Genomic DNA, 18437 nt, shown 5'->3' on the forward strand with positions numbered 1-18437 from the left:
AAAGTCTAATGGGTGCTTTGTGCATATTTTTAGTCAATTTTGAGACAAAATCAAAAGTTTTAATGAGCACTTGGCAGCTAAATTCGTGGAATAACAAGGGAGAGGATTTGTAGGAAGGTGTACCCTTCATTTATGGGCCCTTACCTCGAATTCTCCACCATCCGCTCAGAGTTCAAGGGCCACCAAATCAATTATCACAAGGGCAACCGAGCAAGTCCTAGTAAAAGTGCTATTAACTACAAGTTTTGGTAGCCGAGTTCCTAAAGTTTAGGAGGGCTATTGGGGTCCTCAATTTGTATAAATAAGGGGGCTTAGGGCCTCATTTCAGTTATTCACTTTGTAGGCAGAAGTTAGCTAGTTTGTAGTTCGATTTTAGTCATTTTTTAGGCAGTAGGTTAGCTCTGCATTTCAGCACATTTTTAAGTTTTCTTGTGGACAGTTTTTGGAATGTAACTATTCTTTTGATCAATAAAGATGAATCCATCTTTGCACCAGCTCTAAATCTCTCTTAGGAGGCTATAGCTCTTAGGGTTGGGCCCATCTCAAGTGCCCAGTACCTCCTTTGTTTATCTTTATGTGTTTTTGCTGCATTCTTAGAATAAAATCTGCTATTTAGATTTAAATCTTGCTTTGTTATTTAGATTGATTTTGATGATTAAAAAGGATTTTTATGTTCAGATTGAGTTTATAGGTTATTAACAGGGAAGATCTTCAAAAAAAGGCCATCAAACACCTCTGATTTCACCTCTCCCTCAGTGGGATCAGGAGCTGGGATCAAGGTGACCTTGCTGCCCACAAAAACACTGACTTTGCTTTGCCATGCAATCACTAGTGTTTGATTTTCATTTGTAGAAGTTGGTTACATGTTCAGATTTTTGCTTGCTTAGTTTCATAAGTTAGTATACTTGGTTTCATTGCAGTTCAAACTTCTGTTCATTCTCTTTACTGTCAGCTAGATCAAATTAGGTCAACGTAACTAGGTCTTTGATTTTACAAGTCTTCGTTGGTTCCGTTGGAAAAACAACTTGCAAAGCACCTGTAGCACTTCTCTACCTGCCCATACTCCATCAAACCCATCTAATCCATCCCTCAACTCAGCTTCTTTCCTTATGTTTTCCATTTGCTCACATAACCCTAGTTTTTGTGCATCACTGCTTCCGTCCTCCTTGAACAAATCCAGCCATCTACATCTTTCCTCAACTCCATCCACCAAGTCCTGGACCACCTCCAACCCTTATCCTACCTCTATACCCACTCCTTCATCTTTCTTCCTCCATCCACCCTCCAAAATCACATTTGTAAACATCCTGTAGAAAAATTACAGACATCCTGTAGAAAATCACAGACATCTTGTAGAACCCCTGCAGACTTCTTGTAGAAGCTCACGAATGAGGTTTCTTGATAGCAAAACTCTGTGAAACTCTCTAGAAGGGTGTTAGGGACCCCTTAGGCCCTCTTTGAACCTTCCCGACCTCCTCCAAGCATTTCGTCTCGCCAATCCACCTCTGCACAGTCAAAACAGTCAAATCGCATGTATGATAATTCTGGCAACTTATTCAAAAATACAAAAAGATGTTTTCTTTTCAGATGTTACTGTAGAAGTAGCTTAGATACATGTATTTACCTTCCTACAAGTCAATGGCATTTCTTTCAGTAGCTTGCATCCTCTTTCTTGCATCTGTAGGGATAGCTGGTAAAATTAGGGTTTGCTAGGGTTTACGCTTCCTTTCAGCTTTCCAATTCTTTCTGCAAGTAGATCAGCCTCCTTTGAGTTAGCTTTCATCCATCAGTTAAAAAGCTTCTTCTCAGAGCTCATATAAGTTGGCTTAAGCTCCTAGCGGACTTGTGCCCGCTGACCAAGTGACAGCTGCGGCAAGTGCTAGTACTTGTGCATACAACACTGTCGCTTCCAAGTTTGTTACGAACTACCGGGTTGATAAAAATAAAGAAGGGAGTCCCAGGAGTTGCAGCATTATTGCTGTAATACTGGGGCCCACCAGTAACTTCGGGTCATATCCTTTATGATTAAATGCCACAAGATTGGAATCCGTTGGGTCAATCCCACCTATTGTTGATAATAAAGCTTGCTTTTGGGAGGGGCAATTTTGCAGTACCTCAAGTGTTGACATAGTGGACGATGATTGGGCCAGGTCCTCTACTATATTATAAATATGTGCCGCATTGGCATGAGGATTAAATGTCGATTTGTGTACAACTACCTTTGGTGGCTTTATCATTAGCTCAGGAATGATGGGTGGCACAACTTCGGTCGAAGTTGTTGTCGAACTACTAGGTTGATCAGTAGCCTTGTTGTTCGACAGCTGTGGATTCCCGTAATCTTTATTCCTTGTCGATATCAAAGCATCATTTTGTTGTTTTGAAATGGAAAGCATAAGGACTTGGGATGGGGAAGCATTGTCACTAGCAACCAGATTGGTTCCTGGGTTTGGAAACAGATCAATCAATACTGCTGAGGTTTTTGAATTCTTAAAGAATTTCTTAACTTCAACTTTATATGGACAATATCTCGTCCAATGATCCTCATCGCATATGAGGCATGGCTGAGTAGGTTTCTTTTGCCCAGAAGGGTTTGCAGAAGATTTTTCAGGAGACGAATCATCCTGTTTCTTCTTTTTTCTCTTCCCTTTCTTCTTGCCTCCTGGTTGCTTCGGTTCTTTGCCTTTGTCAGTTGACACAGCATTAACCTCCGAGGCTAGAATTTCTTCATTTTCATTTTGACCAAAAATCTTACGGGCTTTCTTAGATGTAGCCTTTGTCGATTTCGTGCTCATCATACCTATCACGCCATTGCTGGCATGAGAGTCTTTGTTTGATTTAGGAGGATGAGGAACGGAAAATTTTAGTCTCGGAGCATTAGGGATTTTGTCATAGAGCGTGCCAGACTGAGTATAGAACAAGTCTAAATATTGCACACGAGAAATTACCTGCTCTTCAGTGACAACCCCTCCCTTCGCCACATCTTTTGTTATAGAAGGTAACAAAGACTCAATAAAACATTCAGCTAGTAGCTGATCAGGGACATATGTTTTTACCATTCTACGACGACGTCGCCATTCATGAATATGATCAGATATGTGAGTGGCCGTCGTTTGCTTGAAATTGGTAAGAAGATCTGTTCCTATTTCATACCTTATTGGTAATTGAAAATGGGTTAAAAAGGTTGTGGAAAGGGCACTGAAGTTATCAAATGAAGCTCTAGGCAATTCGATGTACCATTTTGCTGCCGGACCAGTTAATGTTTGCTGAAAAAGGTGAAGCCGAATCGAATCATCATTGAGAGTGTTGGATGAACACCACAGATGAAAGGTCATCACATGATTCGACGGGTCTTCACCCGGATTTCCATTAAATTTAGGAATATTTGATGGAAGTTTATGAGGAATCGCTGACCACCAAGGGGCATAAGCAATTGGATCGTTCGTTAGCCGATTTAGATCTGGTAACTCTAGAGTTGCCATGAAGGGCAACTGTTGATTCAGGTTCGGTGAAGTGTACCCAGGATAAGATGGGATCGCCTGAGCAGTGGGTCTTTGCATACCAGCATAATGTATTTGATGCTGATAACTTTGATAAGGTGGTTGGGCATAACCAATTTGAGATGATTGGTGATAAACGTTTTGAATATACGGCTGCCCATTACCTGCAAAGTTTTGCTGCTCAGGTCCTTTGTAAGCTTGTTGGAATTGCAGTTGTTGATGTTGCACCAGCCATGGTTGTGAAACCATTTGTTGTTGCCCAATATTGGACATTTGACCAAGATGAGGGGTAACAGTACCCGTTTGAGCCTGAGTCGCTCTAGTTAAGGAGCCACTAATTGGCGATTGCAGTTGTGTCACAGGGACAAGAGGCTATTGTACAACAACCTGAGAAACTTGAGGTTGGCATACAACAAGAAATGCTTGTACTTGCGACACTGTCACAATAGCTGGTGTAGTGGGGATATTCGACACAGGTAGACTCGATTGCATTGAGTATACAACTCTTGGTTGTTGAGGCAGTATTGGCACCCAACTGCTGGATGTGATTCCAATTTGACCTGAATTCGATTGTGAACTCTCATATGGTTGTTCTCCTGGAGGGAACAATGAAAGGGTGTAGTGCCCTCCATATGGCGGCAATCCAGTACTCAAGGGAATGATTGGCCTTTGGAGACTAGACTACCCAAATTGATATTGTTGTGAAGGATAAATTTTTTGAGATTCAACATAAGAGATTCCAGATACTATTCTGGATGAACAAACAGGAACAGACCACATTGTCGAAACAGTCCCTGGGTGGACTCCTTCTAGCGGTTGAGAGCTAGTTGGGACAGATAGTATACCAGCGAACATCGTCAGAGTGGTGGCAGGAGGTTCTGCTACTGCTGTATTGGACAACACAGTCCTAGATGTCGATGGTTTTCCAGACATATCGAGTCTATCCAAAAGACTTCCTAGCGATTCTACAAGAACTTGCGATGAAGGGGTATTAAATTCTGAAGTAGAAGGATATAGGTGGATCTTAGTCCCAAAATGCGATGGAATACTGGATGGGATATCCTCTGTAATCTCTTCTATAGCAATCAATCCAGGTGGAAGAGGCAGACTGTTAGGTCCGTCAAATATTTCTGGTGCCGAAGAGGGTATAGATTCTACAGCGACAATGCCAGAGGGGTAACACCTTCCGAAACAATTCTAGATGGAGTTGGTTCAGGAGTTGAAGTGTTTATTGTTACACTAGGATAAGTTCCAATGTCCTCTTGTAACTGCGGAGCTTCTTTTGTAGAGGCAGGGATACCAGAAATGGTTGGAGTAACTAGAGTCTCACAGGATGTTGAAACACAAGTTTCAAACAAACCAGGAGACTTTGACCAAGTTAAACAATTTCACTTGGCCCAGAATGGCTTCGTTTCCGGAGTCAAAGACGGTTGACTCGTCAGTCTTCGAGAACGACGGGGTTTTGATTGACTTTCTTCCACAATTGTGGATTATTTGATCAACTCAAAATAAGAGGGGAAAGTGTTATTCCAAATTAAATGAATTTTAAACACTTTGACACAACTTGCTTTTTCAATTTTTAAGAGTCGAGAAAAAGCTAAAGATGACTCTAGTCGCCTTCGATTTTTAATGAGCCTGAAGTGACAAGTGCTCAGATGGACCTTTTCCTTTAAGGAGTCTAAAAAGGAATGAAAGAGACTACTATGGAAATCTAGACAAATAGATTATCAAACAAATCGCAAAACTGTAGAATACTTTTTATGGTACGACAGTCAATCTTCCCGAATGCTGTGTTCAGTGCATTGCGATCGATAGGGTGGCAGACACGACTTCCTAAGGATAAAGGATATAGCCTATTTTGGTCTCCCAATATATACTCAATGGTACGGGGGAGCACAAGTCCGTACTGGCACTTGTCGTCTCAAAGAGGAGGAATCACCCAACCTACGATGAAAGCGACAATTACCAGGATTTTCGACGCTAGAATACGTCTCTATCCTAGACTTCTAGATGTTGTGCGTTAGGTTCCAAAGCGTTTTTATCTTCATTGAATTTATTTTATAGTTGATATTTCTTAAGAAGTTTGCCTTTAAGGTTCACCGCGTGATGTAGATATACAATTCCTAAAATGCAATCTAAGATGATAAAAAGTCATTTAATCTTCTTTTTGCAATGAAAATCCTAGCTACTAAGGAAAGAGAAATGAAATTCTTTCAACATAGAGCAGAGAGAACACACTAGATGCGCCGTGCTAAGTCACAATCAGCAAGCAGTCTAAATGCAAATGCAAATGCATGTATTTGTTTTCCGCTTTCTTAATGTGTGAATGACAAAAATAATGCTGAGTACAAATCTGAATTATATCTTCTTTCAAAGCAACTGTACTAATGATTTTCTTTTAGAAAAAACAAAAGGGAGACAAGACGACTCTTTGCGATTTTGAATTGAAAATTGCTTTCGACACTTGAAGTACTATTAATTCAGATCAAAGACAAGAGTAACAGTGTAATCGACTATTAAAAAGAGAAGGACTCTTTTCCTTGATTGAAAATGACACTTGCGACACTTTCAAATCCAAAGACGACAATTCGATTAAGCTACCATTTTGTAAATGAGAACTGTGAATGGCGAAAAATACATAAAAACATTCACAAATCTTTGCACAATGGAGGTTGGATGATGAAAAGAAAGGGGGTTTCAACAATGGTCTATTGACAATAGACAACAAAACTCCTGAATAAAGCTAAAGAGAGTGAAGAAAAAACCAAAATCTGGAGGCAGATCTAGTCTTGTCTGATCATCACACCTGTAACATAGGGAAATAGGGATGCATCTCACATACTGCACATGGGAGGTGTGATGCATCCAGATTGCCAAGAAGAGAAGGTGCGATGGTCTAGGGACGAGACTTTAACTTGGTGTTTGGTCACAGTTTGCAGCCTAGTTCAGGGATTTAGGCCGAGCCAATGATAGTCATTAACTACAAATTACAGGGGCTGATCTAATGAGGTTACTCAAGCTACCTCTAGGGCACTTAGGATGTTTGCAAGTCAATTGTTCAGTTCATAAACAAAACTGGAGATTGATTGAAGCAGCATTGATCTACTTTTCACTTGCATAGCAAATGCAGTTCGAAGGCTAGCTGGCTTAACTTTAGGCTCCCTCTGTGGTTTATGAATCAAACAAATAGAGACAAGCAATCAAACTAATCACTCCCCAATGGAGTCACCATTTTGTTATCGGGAAATCTAGTGTCTATTCAGAGCTGCTAGTCCCACTAAGATGGGTAGCTATCTTAGAAACAAACAGATTAAAGTCACTTGTTTTTCCTTTACGAGAGAGAGATGAGAAAGAATCAGAGAGTACCAACTTCAGTCTTCCGCTTGGATCCTTGCTTTTTTCCTTTCCCCATTGACAGAATCTCACCACTGCTTCCTTGCTTGTCCTGCTTCAAAGAGCACCTGTAGATTCACAGCAGCATAATACCATCAAAACATAGAGATCTTTCACTGTAAACAATATAGGATCAGATATATATTGACCATACAAATGCATATATCAACACAATATTCAGAGATACACAAGAATATGGAGGAAAACTCAAATAACTTTATTAGTAAAAGTAGTAGAAGAGAGGATTACAACCACTTGGTCTGACCCAGTGCCATCCTCCCAGCTTGAAAGCCCTCTTCACCTCATACAAAGCAAGATCACCCAACAATGTCTTCAAAGAGAAACCAACAACACCTCTTTGCAAATTACCAAATTCCAACCTTTGGATCTCTGGGATGAGGGATCCATTTATAGATATTTGCAGGGGGGTGAGTCAGCTTCTAGGATTTTGATTAGTGTCATCTCTCTGATAGTTCTTGGTTCCATTTGGAGATTTCATGATCTCCTACTCATCCTTGGGCGAATTCAGGGAGGCAAGTGTCAAATGAGCAGCTTCTAGAAGATTCTCAGGGTCTCCACCTAGCAAACTGCTTGTGCCATTTGTCTGCTCTCGCTCATCACACCCTACAGAAGGGCTTTCCAGTATGCATCGCACTTTTTTCATGTGGCAGGTGAGATGCATCGCACCCTTTGCACTGGGCAGTTTGTATGGTCCTGCTTTGACCAGTTCTGAGTGGTTTTTCATGGAAAACTTCTAGGAGATGATGTAATCAGCTGACCTTGCTCCTTTAGGGTATGAAACAACACTTTTAGGGACTTAGAAGCCCTTGGTTTATGGACATATGTGATTGGGGTTGTAGTGCCCAAATATGTCTATAACAGGTAGCCAGAGGACCCAGGAGAAACTGCGCAAGGAAATAGGAGGCTTGGAGGACTAAGGGAAGGCATATGTTGTGTCTATTCAGTCTATGAGCATCATTGAGGGATTGTACTGAGAGTTGGATAGCTTGTGAGCTAAATATTTGTATAATCTGGACATATTTCCACTTGTATGATAATACAGAGATTGAGGTTTTTAGTTGAGGCTTTCCCTAGAGTATTCGTCTATGTTCATGTGTAATTGATTTCTCATTCTCTGTTATATGTGTTCTATTTGATCTTGCTCAAAATTGATTAAGATTCCACAATTTTGTTTGTAGAAGTAGATCAAGTATTTTGCTTTAGTATATTGCATTATCAGGTGATCTACAGTGGGAAATTCTACACAAACAGATCCAAATCTTCCCAGAAGACCAGGATAAGACCACTTTCACTTGTCCATGGGGTACTTTTTCCTATAGAGTCCTTCCTTTTGGCCTGTGCAATGCCCTTGCCACTTTCCAAAGAGCAGTCCTAAGTATTTTTGCTGAATTAGTTTAGGACGCCGTGGAGATCTACATGGATGATTTTACACCTTATGGCTATGATTTCCAAGAGGCCTTGACTAACTTAGGCAAAGTATTACGCAGATGCATTGAGATGAACCTGTCCCTCGGTCCAGAAAAATGTGAATTCTTAATGACTGAAAGGTTTGTGCTAGGTCACTTAATATCTCAGCAAGGACTACAAGTGGACCCAAATAAGGTAGCCATCACCCAAAGGGTCCCACCTCCACAAAAGCAGAGAGATGTTAGGAGTTTATTAGGGCTAGCTGGATATTACAAAAGATTCATAAAATACTTTAGCAAGCTAGCCTCTCCTTTCTTTGGATTATTGGCCAAAGATTCTCAATTCATATGGTCAAAGAGTTGTCAATAGGCCTTAGACATTTAAAGGATAAGGTAACCACCGCACCAATCCTTATAGGCCCAAACTGGGCCCTCCCTTTTTGCTGGGTGTGGAGCATGATTATCATCCTAATTTAGAGGCCTTTGTTTCAGCCGGATGTATACCCCAGGAAGATTATAAACCCCTCCATGCGGGGGGGACTTCTCCCCCCCCCCCCCCGCAGGGGTTCAGGGGGCCATCTCGCCCGGATGGGGGGTTCGGGGTCTAGCGGTCTCCCGGCATGGGTTTCGAGGGCAGTGCCCCTGAAGCTAAAAACAAATGTAAAATTGCCTTGTAAAAGTATAGTGATTTCTAGTCAATATGGGCCATTCATTAGGTGGATGATCCGACGGTAGAATTTATGTTTAGTTTAGGGTTTTTTTTCCCTAGAAGGCAACCCCTCTCTTTGTATGAGGGAATTGTATTGAGGCTGTGATATAGATGTGTATTCTCAGAGCGAGAAATAGAGAGGTGAGATTGTGAGAGAAAACAGAGGATATTATAGCAGATCTGCTATAGGTTGTGTCTCTTCATTTTGCTGAATAATAGAAAGGAAGGACTGGCTATTTGAGGTGGACGTAGTCCAAACTGGGTGAACCACGTATATCTGTGTCTCTTTCATTTTATGTGTTTGTGTTTTTCCACATATTATATATCTTGCATTTCTCTGTCATATATAATATTTTTCTAACAACTGGTATCAGAGCTAAAGGTCTATTTGGCTAATAAAATCGCAGGAAAGAAGGGTTTCTTATTCGAGTGGGAGCAATGGTGGAAGATGGTAAGTTTAGGGTCGAGAAATTTAACGGCCAAAACTTCCCTTTGTGGAAGATGCAGATGGAAGATTATCTATATCAGAAAGATCTGTACCTACCATTGAGCGGAAAAACAAAGAATCCGATGGCTATGACAGATGAAGAATGGAACATTCTCGATAGAAAGGCACTCGGAACAATACGGTTGTGCCTCGCAGCATCGATCGCCTTCACCATTTCGAAGGAAACAATGATAGAGGGTTTGATTCAGGTGTTGGAGAAACTATATGAAAAACCCTCGGCCTCAAACAAGGTATTTCTTATGAAATGGTTATTTAATGTGAAGATGTCGAAAGGTGGATCTGTTGTAGACCATTTAAATGATTTTAATACAGTTACAAGTCAGTTAAGTTCTGTAGGGGTAAAATTTGATGATGAAGTTAGAGCTTTGTTATTCTTGTGCTCATTGCCAGAAAGTTGGAATGGTTTAGTAATGGCCATTAGTAACTCTGTTTTTGGATCTAGTACTTTAAAGTTTTATGATGTTGTCATTGTTATCCTTAGCGAGGAAATGTGACGGAAAAGCTCCAGTGAGACATTGGGTAATGCTTTGAGTGCAGAGTCTAGGGGAAGAAGAATGGAAAGAGGAAAGAGCTCAGGATATCGCAGTAAATCAAGGAAAGGTAGATCCAAGTCTAGATCAGGGATAGTGTGTTGGAAATGTGGAAAGAAAGGATAGCTAAAGAAAGATTGTAGATCTCGGAAGGGAAAGGATGGAGATGCAAAACAAGAAAACAATCATGAAGCAAATGCGACAGGTGAGGTGTTACAGGATTCTTTGATTCTTTCTTTTGAAAATATTATTGATTCCAGGGTGGTAGATTTAGGGGCCTCATTCCATGCCACACCTGATAAGAAATATTTTCATGACTATGTTCAAGGAGATTTTGGACAAGTCCATTTTGGTGATGATAAATCCTGTAAAATTGTTGGAATGGGTAAGGTTCTTGTAAGACAGCAGAATGGAAACCAATGGCTACTAAAGGAGGTAAGGCATGTTCCAGATCTGAAGAAAAATCTGATTTCAATAAGGCAGTTAGGCGGTGAAGGTTGTGTGACAACTTTCACAGATAAAGCTTGGAAGGTCACCAAAGGAGCCCTGGTAATAGCAAAAGGAAAAAATGTTGGTACATTGTATTTATGCAATGGTATTTTTAACTCTGTTAATGCTTTAACTTCCAAAGGAGCAGATGCAGCATTATGGCATCATAGGCTCGGACACATGAGTGAGAAGGGTATGAAGATTCTTCACTCAATGAATTTGTTGCCGGGTTTGAAGAATGTTGATTTGGAATTATGTGAGAATTGCATTCATGGAAAATAGAAGAGAGTCAGATTTCTCAGAGTTGGGAAAGAAAAGAAGAGCGAAAAATTAGAGCTTGTGCACACAGATGTATGGGGACTTGGTCAGGTATCATCTCTCGGTGGCTCTCGTTATTATGTTACTTTTATTGATAATGCAACTAGAAAAACTTGGATTTATTGTATTCATAATAAATTTGATGTATTTGATACTTTCAAGAAATGGAAATCTTTGGTTGAGATTGAAACAGGAAAGAAATTGAAGTGTCTCAGATCAGACAATGGAGGTGAATATTGTAGCAAAGAGTTTGATAGGTACTGTTCAGAGCATGGAATTCACAGAGAGAAGACAGTTCCAAGAACACCACAAGTCTCAGATCAGACAATGGAGGTGAATATTGTAGCAAAGAGTTTGATAGGTACTGTTCAGAGCATGGAATTCAAAGAGAGAAGACAGTTCCAAGAACACCACAAGAAAATGGCGTGTCAGAAAGGATGAACATAACAATCATGGAGAATGCAAGGTGCATGAGATTGCATGCAGGATTGCCTTTACAATTTTGGGCAGATGCTGTAGATACTGTTATTTATCTAATAAATAGAGGGCCTTCAAGTTCCTTGGATGGTGGTATTCCAGAGGTGTTGGAAATAATACTGAGAGGGGGGGTGAATCAGTATTAGCAACTCAAACAATTTTTCATTTTCGTACTCTGATTCATATACACTACTTAAGTTAAGGATATCCGCGTATATACGCAACTGTGTTAAATGCAACTAGCGTACATCCAGTAAACTTATGATTCAGTTAGTTGATCTTTAATGAGTGCATCAGAACATTATTAACCATATGAACAGTAAACAGGAGCAGTAAAATAGAACAGATCATCACACACAAGAAGCACACATGAACACCATGATGTAAGGTGGAAACCCAATGTGGGTGAAAACCACCTGCTGCAATTCGTCTCTCTCTTATTTGATAAGAAACTTCTTTTTACAATAGTACTGGTGTAGTCTTATACCAGTACACAGGCTTCTACCTGCAGAAGGCTACAACCTTCTTAGCCTTTGTACTAGCTGTTCCATTTACTAGTATGTAGGCGCCAACCTACTGAAGGCTCCAACCTTCCCTCATTTTCCAGCTGCTACTGGAAGGGAGCTACAACCCCCTGGCTCTTGTACTGGCCAATATGTTTACTAGTACGTAGGCGCTGGCCTACTGAACTCTACGATCTTCCAGGGACCACGTTTCATAAATTTTCATACTGGATCCATAAATACAAAATAATCACCACTGCAAGACACCCATCAATTACATCTGCATCATCAATCTCTGAATCACCCAATACTGAAACCCTGTCAACAACACAGTCACCAGAACAACAACCAGATCCAACTGCAACTTCAAATATCATACTTCATACTGTATACGCTACTCGGATGAACCCAACCTGCGTGTATATGCGCTTTTACCAAAGACAACCCGCGTACAGATCTGCAAATTCTAACTTATAACTTTGCAGCTATTTCAGACATCAGAACATAAAATTTACAGAATAAACATGCGTCAATAATTTAAATCTAGTCTATCCATAATCAAACCATATAATAATAAACATTCCAAGCCTTAATATCCTGATCCATCATCCATCATCATTCACATAGGTGCATCCTTGATTTAGATCAAGCTAAGCATCACAAACCCATAACCAGCATACTAGATCTCACACTTCATCAGATATTCATCACCTTCTCACTTCCCCCTTGGCCTAATGATCTTCTCCTTATATGGGTTTAGGCTTCTCTCAATACCATGGCCCAAAACCATGTTGAGCCAATACCTTCGACCCAATACCTGGGGTCAACACTTCGGACCAAATACCACGGACCAATACCATGAACCAAATACCACGGACCAACACTTAGTTTTACAACATGTATGCGCCTTTACTTCTGTGAACTTGCATGTGTACGTATACGCGCCTTTTTCTCTGCTCACCCATGTGTATACGCACTTTCATCAAGTCTAACCTGCGTATACCTTTCTTTTGACCTACTGCACTAGATCTGTCATCTGATTAAGTTGCCATCACCTGTATCATACCTCTGAGTGAGTTTCCATCAAGGACAACACCTGTATCATAATGCCAACAATCTCCCCCTTTGGACTTGATGGTAACCACTAAACCAAGTCACTCTCCCCCTTTGACATCAAGGGCAAAGGGCGGACCAAGATATTCTCTTCTTTGATATACATTCTGCTGTCCATACTCCCCCTGAGTACATGTTGAAGTTTCTGATTGAGCTCCCCCTTTGTATATGCCAAGATGTACTAATCCGTCCATGCTCCCCCTGAGCACATGCAAGGTCTGCAAAAGCATAACATGACTCTATACATACATCAATCTCCCAATCAAGTGGGAATACACCATTTTTGACTCATCCACCCAACCAAGTGGGGATATACCAAATGTTTATACATGACTCATTACATCATCCATCCCATGCATAGTGGGGTAACAAAATACATCATATGACTCACAAAGACCAAGGACCTAAACAAGACCATGATAGTTATCAGCAGCTATCATACACCATATGATCTACATTATAAGCATCTAGCATCCAGACCTGTAACCTGCAATCCATTCTTTTGGTCAAGCAAGATATGTCAATAAGCATCATCACTAAAGACTTCCAACCTGCTGTAGCCAGCAACACCCCCCCTTATTCAATTAAGTATCAACCATTGATACTGGATGAATGGGGACCCTTAGTTAATTTTTTAGGAAAAGCAAGAGTTTCTTTTTGAAGTCACAATCATACGCTTGGAAAAAGCCTCTTAGATAGTTTAAAACCTAAGTCTATGATAAAAGAGAAAACCTTAAGGTCGCATTGCAAAAGATATGAAACACCTTCATTTCCCTTTTTATGCGCAAGATCCTCGTGTTAATAATGACATCGCGTCGCAAATTGGTAACGCTCATGAAGAAAATTTAAAGATCCCCCGATCTGCGATAACGCCGATCGCTAGATCGCATATCGCAGAAATGAGCCAGGCAAGATTTTGTGAATACCAAATTCCTGCGATCTGCGATATTGCGATCGCTGCGATGCCACATCCATGCGATTTGCGATGATGCGATTAGCGATCACGCGACATGCGAGGTTACGTCAGCAAATCATAAATCACTTCGGTACGAATCCTTCGGGCGCGCCATTCAAAGAAAAAGCCACTTACTATAATCTGACCCGAAATCATGCGCTTTTAATGATAGTAAATGAATTAGTTGTCAGTTATTAAGTGGATTAAAGACGCGTGCCTTGGTAGAGATTTGCTTCACGTAAGGTGGCATATTTGATTTATCTCTTGCATTTAAAGCTCTCCCATCACCTTTCTGGATCAGTCATTTCCATTTCACTCGTAACCTGCAGGAACAAAACGGGAAGACGACTCAGACAGAAATGCAAAGCGAAATGGGAAAGAAGAACAAAGCTCAAAGCTCCGAAGCAAGAGAGAAGACCAAGGAGATGGCACCCCTGTACACAGACACATCCTGCAACAAAGACGCAGGGATATCAACATGGGACGGTATGTACAGGCTGTTAGAAGAAGAAAAGCCTAGAATAATGAAGGTGACTGCTGTCGCGGGCGCACCACGCTCTTCTGAGTTGACCTTGGAGGACCTAGCATGTTCATTCCTCCACAAAATAGCTGCAAGACCCAAAATTATACCATACACAGATATGATCAAATGGATATTGGATGATGCAGAATTGAAGGGCAGACAATTCAAAGTTCATGGACATGGGCTTGTAGGATCGTTTGCTGCGCAAGATTTGAAACTTATGTATCATCTTCCTGAACCGCAAGCAACCTATAATGCAGAATTCGTTAGGAAGCTCGCGGCGGAGAATCCAGATCTATCAGACACCACTAAAGAATGGTCTAGAAGAGATGAGCCGCTAAAAAAGGATAAAAAAGGTATGTACAGCACTGGTTCCCTCACCTCTCCATATTGTTTTGCTGTGGCTATGCTCTGTAGGTTATTTGGGATGCCAGATATCAACAAGTTTTCATCTGAATGGCTGCCATTAATTGATGCTGCCACTAACACCGAAATCCTAGATTGGGCCAAAATCCTTTCTGATACTCTATACACGGCCGTTGTCAATTACCGGTCTAAGAGATCCTTTTCTCAAAGGGTCTATCCTCCTTTTTATCTGTCTACCTATATTATGGATTCTGTTTGTCTTGTATCTAATTTTCCTGTTATGGGTTGGAAATGGACTACCCAAGACCCATTGCCCATCCATGTTTATCACAAGATCTTATGGGATTCCCAGTTTGCCCCTCATTTTTACCAGATTTGCCATGGGGTTATTTTGCCCCTATATAGAATGATATACGATAAAGACCCCCCAAGGTGCTCCCCGGAGGCCCAAATTGACATCATCCCCGTCGCAAGATGGTTTGGGGAAGGATGGTTTACTTACATTAGAGTTTTTGGAAGCACTGTACCTCCACATGTCCTACCCCTATATATCCCTGATAAACTTTTGGCCCGGGAAATCGCTTATCAAACCTGTTCTGAAGGCGGCTTAACCAAGGACCTAAAGGACAAGAAGAAGGCCATTTGTGTTATGTACCTAGGGGGGATAATATGGGGCCCTAGGTACATAACAATTTGGCCTCAATTTCCCGTCACTTGTGGGGCCTTCTCTTTGTTCGATGTAGGACACACTTTTGGCGAGGTGGAGAATGTGACGTGTCTTAAATTATTTAAGTTCCCAGCGAGGCCATTCGACCCAAATAATGTGGCCCAAGAGTTCACAACAAACGTCAAGGTAAGAGTGTTCTCTGGAAAGAAAGACCTGTTTGATGATCTCTTTCAGAGTAAGAGCTCGCTCAAAGAAATTTTGCAGGAAGCTCAGTCGAGGTTGTCTTCAGGTGACCTCCAGAAATTCACGTTATACAGAGAAAGAAGGCTGGCTAGTATTCCACTATAGAGGCTGCGAATACCTACTAGAGAACCGAATCCGAGCATCAGCCTTAGTGAAAGCACCAGCACTTCCAGGTCTAAGTCCAACGCCACACAAGAAGTATCTGAGCATCCTGAAGAGTCTGGTCACGAACATGGAAAAAACGAAGAAACGACCAAAGGCACAGCTCAGTCGAGTGCAATGTCTCAGCAGCAAGTTATCGCCTCACCACCAAGAGATGTCCCCCCTCCTGTCATCGAAGCACCCCTTGTCACAACAGAGCTAGATAAGGAGTGGGAAACCTTCAATGAATTAATTAATCTCGAAGGGAAAGTCCCAAAGACACCTGTGAGCAATACACAGGTGGTGCAAGAAGTCGTTTCGACCATGGTCAGTAGCGCCACAGAAGCTGAACACCTTCCTATCGCTCCAGCCTCAGAACTTCTACTTAACGTAGAAGAAATTCCCCCACTGGATGTATTCTATAGCCCCCAGCACAAAGAAGTCGTAAGGAGACAAAGAAAGAAGAGAAAGCTTGAGAATACACTGTCTCAAAGTGCTGAACATCTAGACGTCTTGTGGAAAGACCCAAATAATAATCCTACCGAAAATCTCACGAAGCTGTCTCAGATTGCAGGAGCATATGCTTCTGCAACTATTGACAAGGCCTCTGAAGTTCAACAACTCTTAAAGGAACAAGAAAATCATATACAACTGCTACAACAACAGTTGCAACAAGCCAACGCGAACACTGAAGCTTCTAGACAGCTAGAAAAGCTACAGGAAGACTTTCAACAGATGCAGATAGGCTATCAGAAAATTCTTGAAGAAAAAGAAAAACAACTGCAGACGGTACAAGAAATGCATAAAGATGAACCTAAGCTGGCAGAGTTTATTTTAGAGTCCATCGGCTTGAACGAGCAACTACTGCAGCAACAGGAAGAGTTGGGACGTAAAATATCACAGTGGAGGCACTTTTGTGAGCTGAGCGACAAAATCACCAGTCAAGTGGTGGAATTGCCGAGCAACTATGATCAGAACGACAAGAAGGTGACAGAATATCTAAATTGGCAAGATGATGAGGAAGGGAAAAGAGTAGGAGAACCCAGGATTAATGAAAATCACAAGGAGCTACTCTTTAATAAATGGGACGAACAAATCACGCAGGCGGAACAAGCAGCAGAGACAGCGGCGACACAAGCGAGCATTCTTATCGACTGTGTAAATGAAAATTTACACAGGGCCAATTTAATTACAGAGACTACCCCGGGGTACCTACCAAGCAAGTTGCAACTGGAGACAGAATGGAGGCAGAAAGCGCAGGCAAAAGGGAAAGCAATCCAAGCATTGGCTAGGCTGAATTGGGAAGGTTACTGGACGTACTTGGTTAAACCACACAGCCAATGGATGATGGTGAAGTGCATTACGACCGCAGCTGAGAAAGTAGCGCCAGCTCTCATAGATGATGTTTTCGCAGCCCAGCTCAGCGCAGAAATCAGCCAGCCGACTCTTCTCAAACCTACGCTGGACACTTGCAACTTCAAAGACCAAGTTCAGAAATGATTTCATTTAGAATGTTGTTTTTTATCTTTTAACTAGATTAGAAAAAGGACGATCATTTGAAAACCGTATCCTAAAATTTTGTAATGATACTATTATTAGAATTAGGAAGTAGTATTTTAACCCTTCTCATTGCATTGGAGAAGGGTCCAGAAATTTGTCAAAAACTTGTCCTCGGAACATGCACTTCTGCACCCTTAGAGGAGGTTTTGATGAATGGAAGGATCGAGATTTACTTATGTTTGCATTTTAATGTCTGCTACTGATGTTGCACTTCTGTACTCTTAGTAGATGTTAGAAGTAAGTAGAGATAAATCGTTATTGCTTGAAGTTTGTAAGTGAAAATCAATCATAAATGGTACTTTTATCTCTTGACGAATTTATGCTTATATTCTTAAAGTGATATGCAGTTTTAGTTGTTTATATGTTAACGTATGGATGTTTGGGTTACCATTTGGCACTTCTGTACGGTGGAATCAATTGTTTGTGCTTGCCATATAAATGATTTATTATGCGATATGCTGTTCACAACTGTTTTGCCTAACTTCTTATGCAGAATGGTTTATCTTAAATGGTTCATATTCTTATGATAGCTGAATGATCTTTATTACCAGTTATTGTTCGAAATCTTTTTAGATCGCATAATATAAGAGACATATCCCGGGTTAGCATAGATTAGATGTGTTGTTTTCATTAGATTGCAATAGTATAGAATCCGTTTACTAGTTAGATTTGAGTCAGCTCTAAAATACTTTCAGAATCAGCATAATCAAAATCTACACACACACACATAACCTTTAGATTGGGAAGCTGGTCCCATTATCCCCAGTCGGACCCGCTACACCAAACGGGCAAGGAGCCGCCAACCAGGTTCCAGACCGGGTGGGTATCCCCCTTGTTGTTGACCCGATCTTCGGGCCCTCAACATATTTGGTGCTAGAAGGAGGGCCTGAGCATAGTGTCTGTTGGAATGTTTTCCAAATTATAAATCTTGGAACAGGATGGCTACTCATAGAATTCCTATTTGGAGTTGCATCCATGTTCCTACCTCTTCGAACACTCCACCAGATGTGGTAAGGCT

The sequence above is a fragment of the Pinus tabuliformis genome, chromosome 1_2 (genome assembly GCF_031772625.1).
Source record: "Pinus tabuliformis cultivar Carrire ecotype Pingquan chromosome 1_2, CPIR1, whole genome shotgun sequence".
NCBI classification, from domain to species: domain Eukaryota; kingdom Viridiplantae; phylum Streptophyta; class Pinopsida; order Pinales; family Pinaceae; genus Pinus; species Pinus tabuliformis.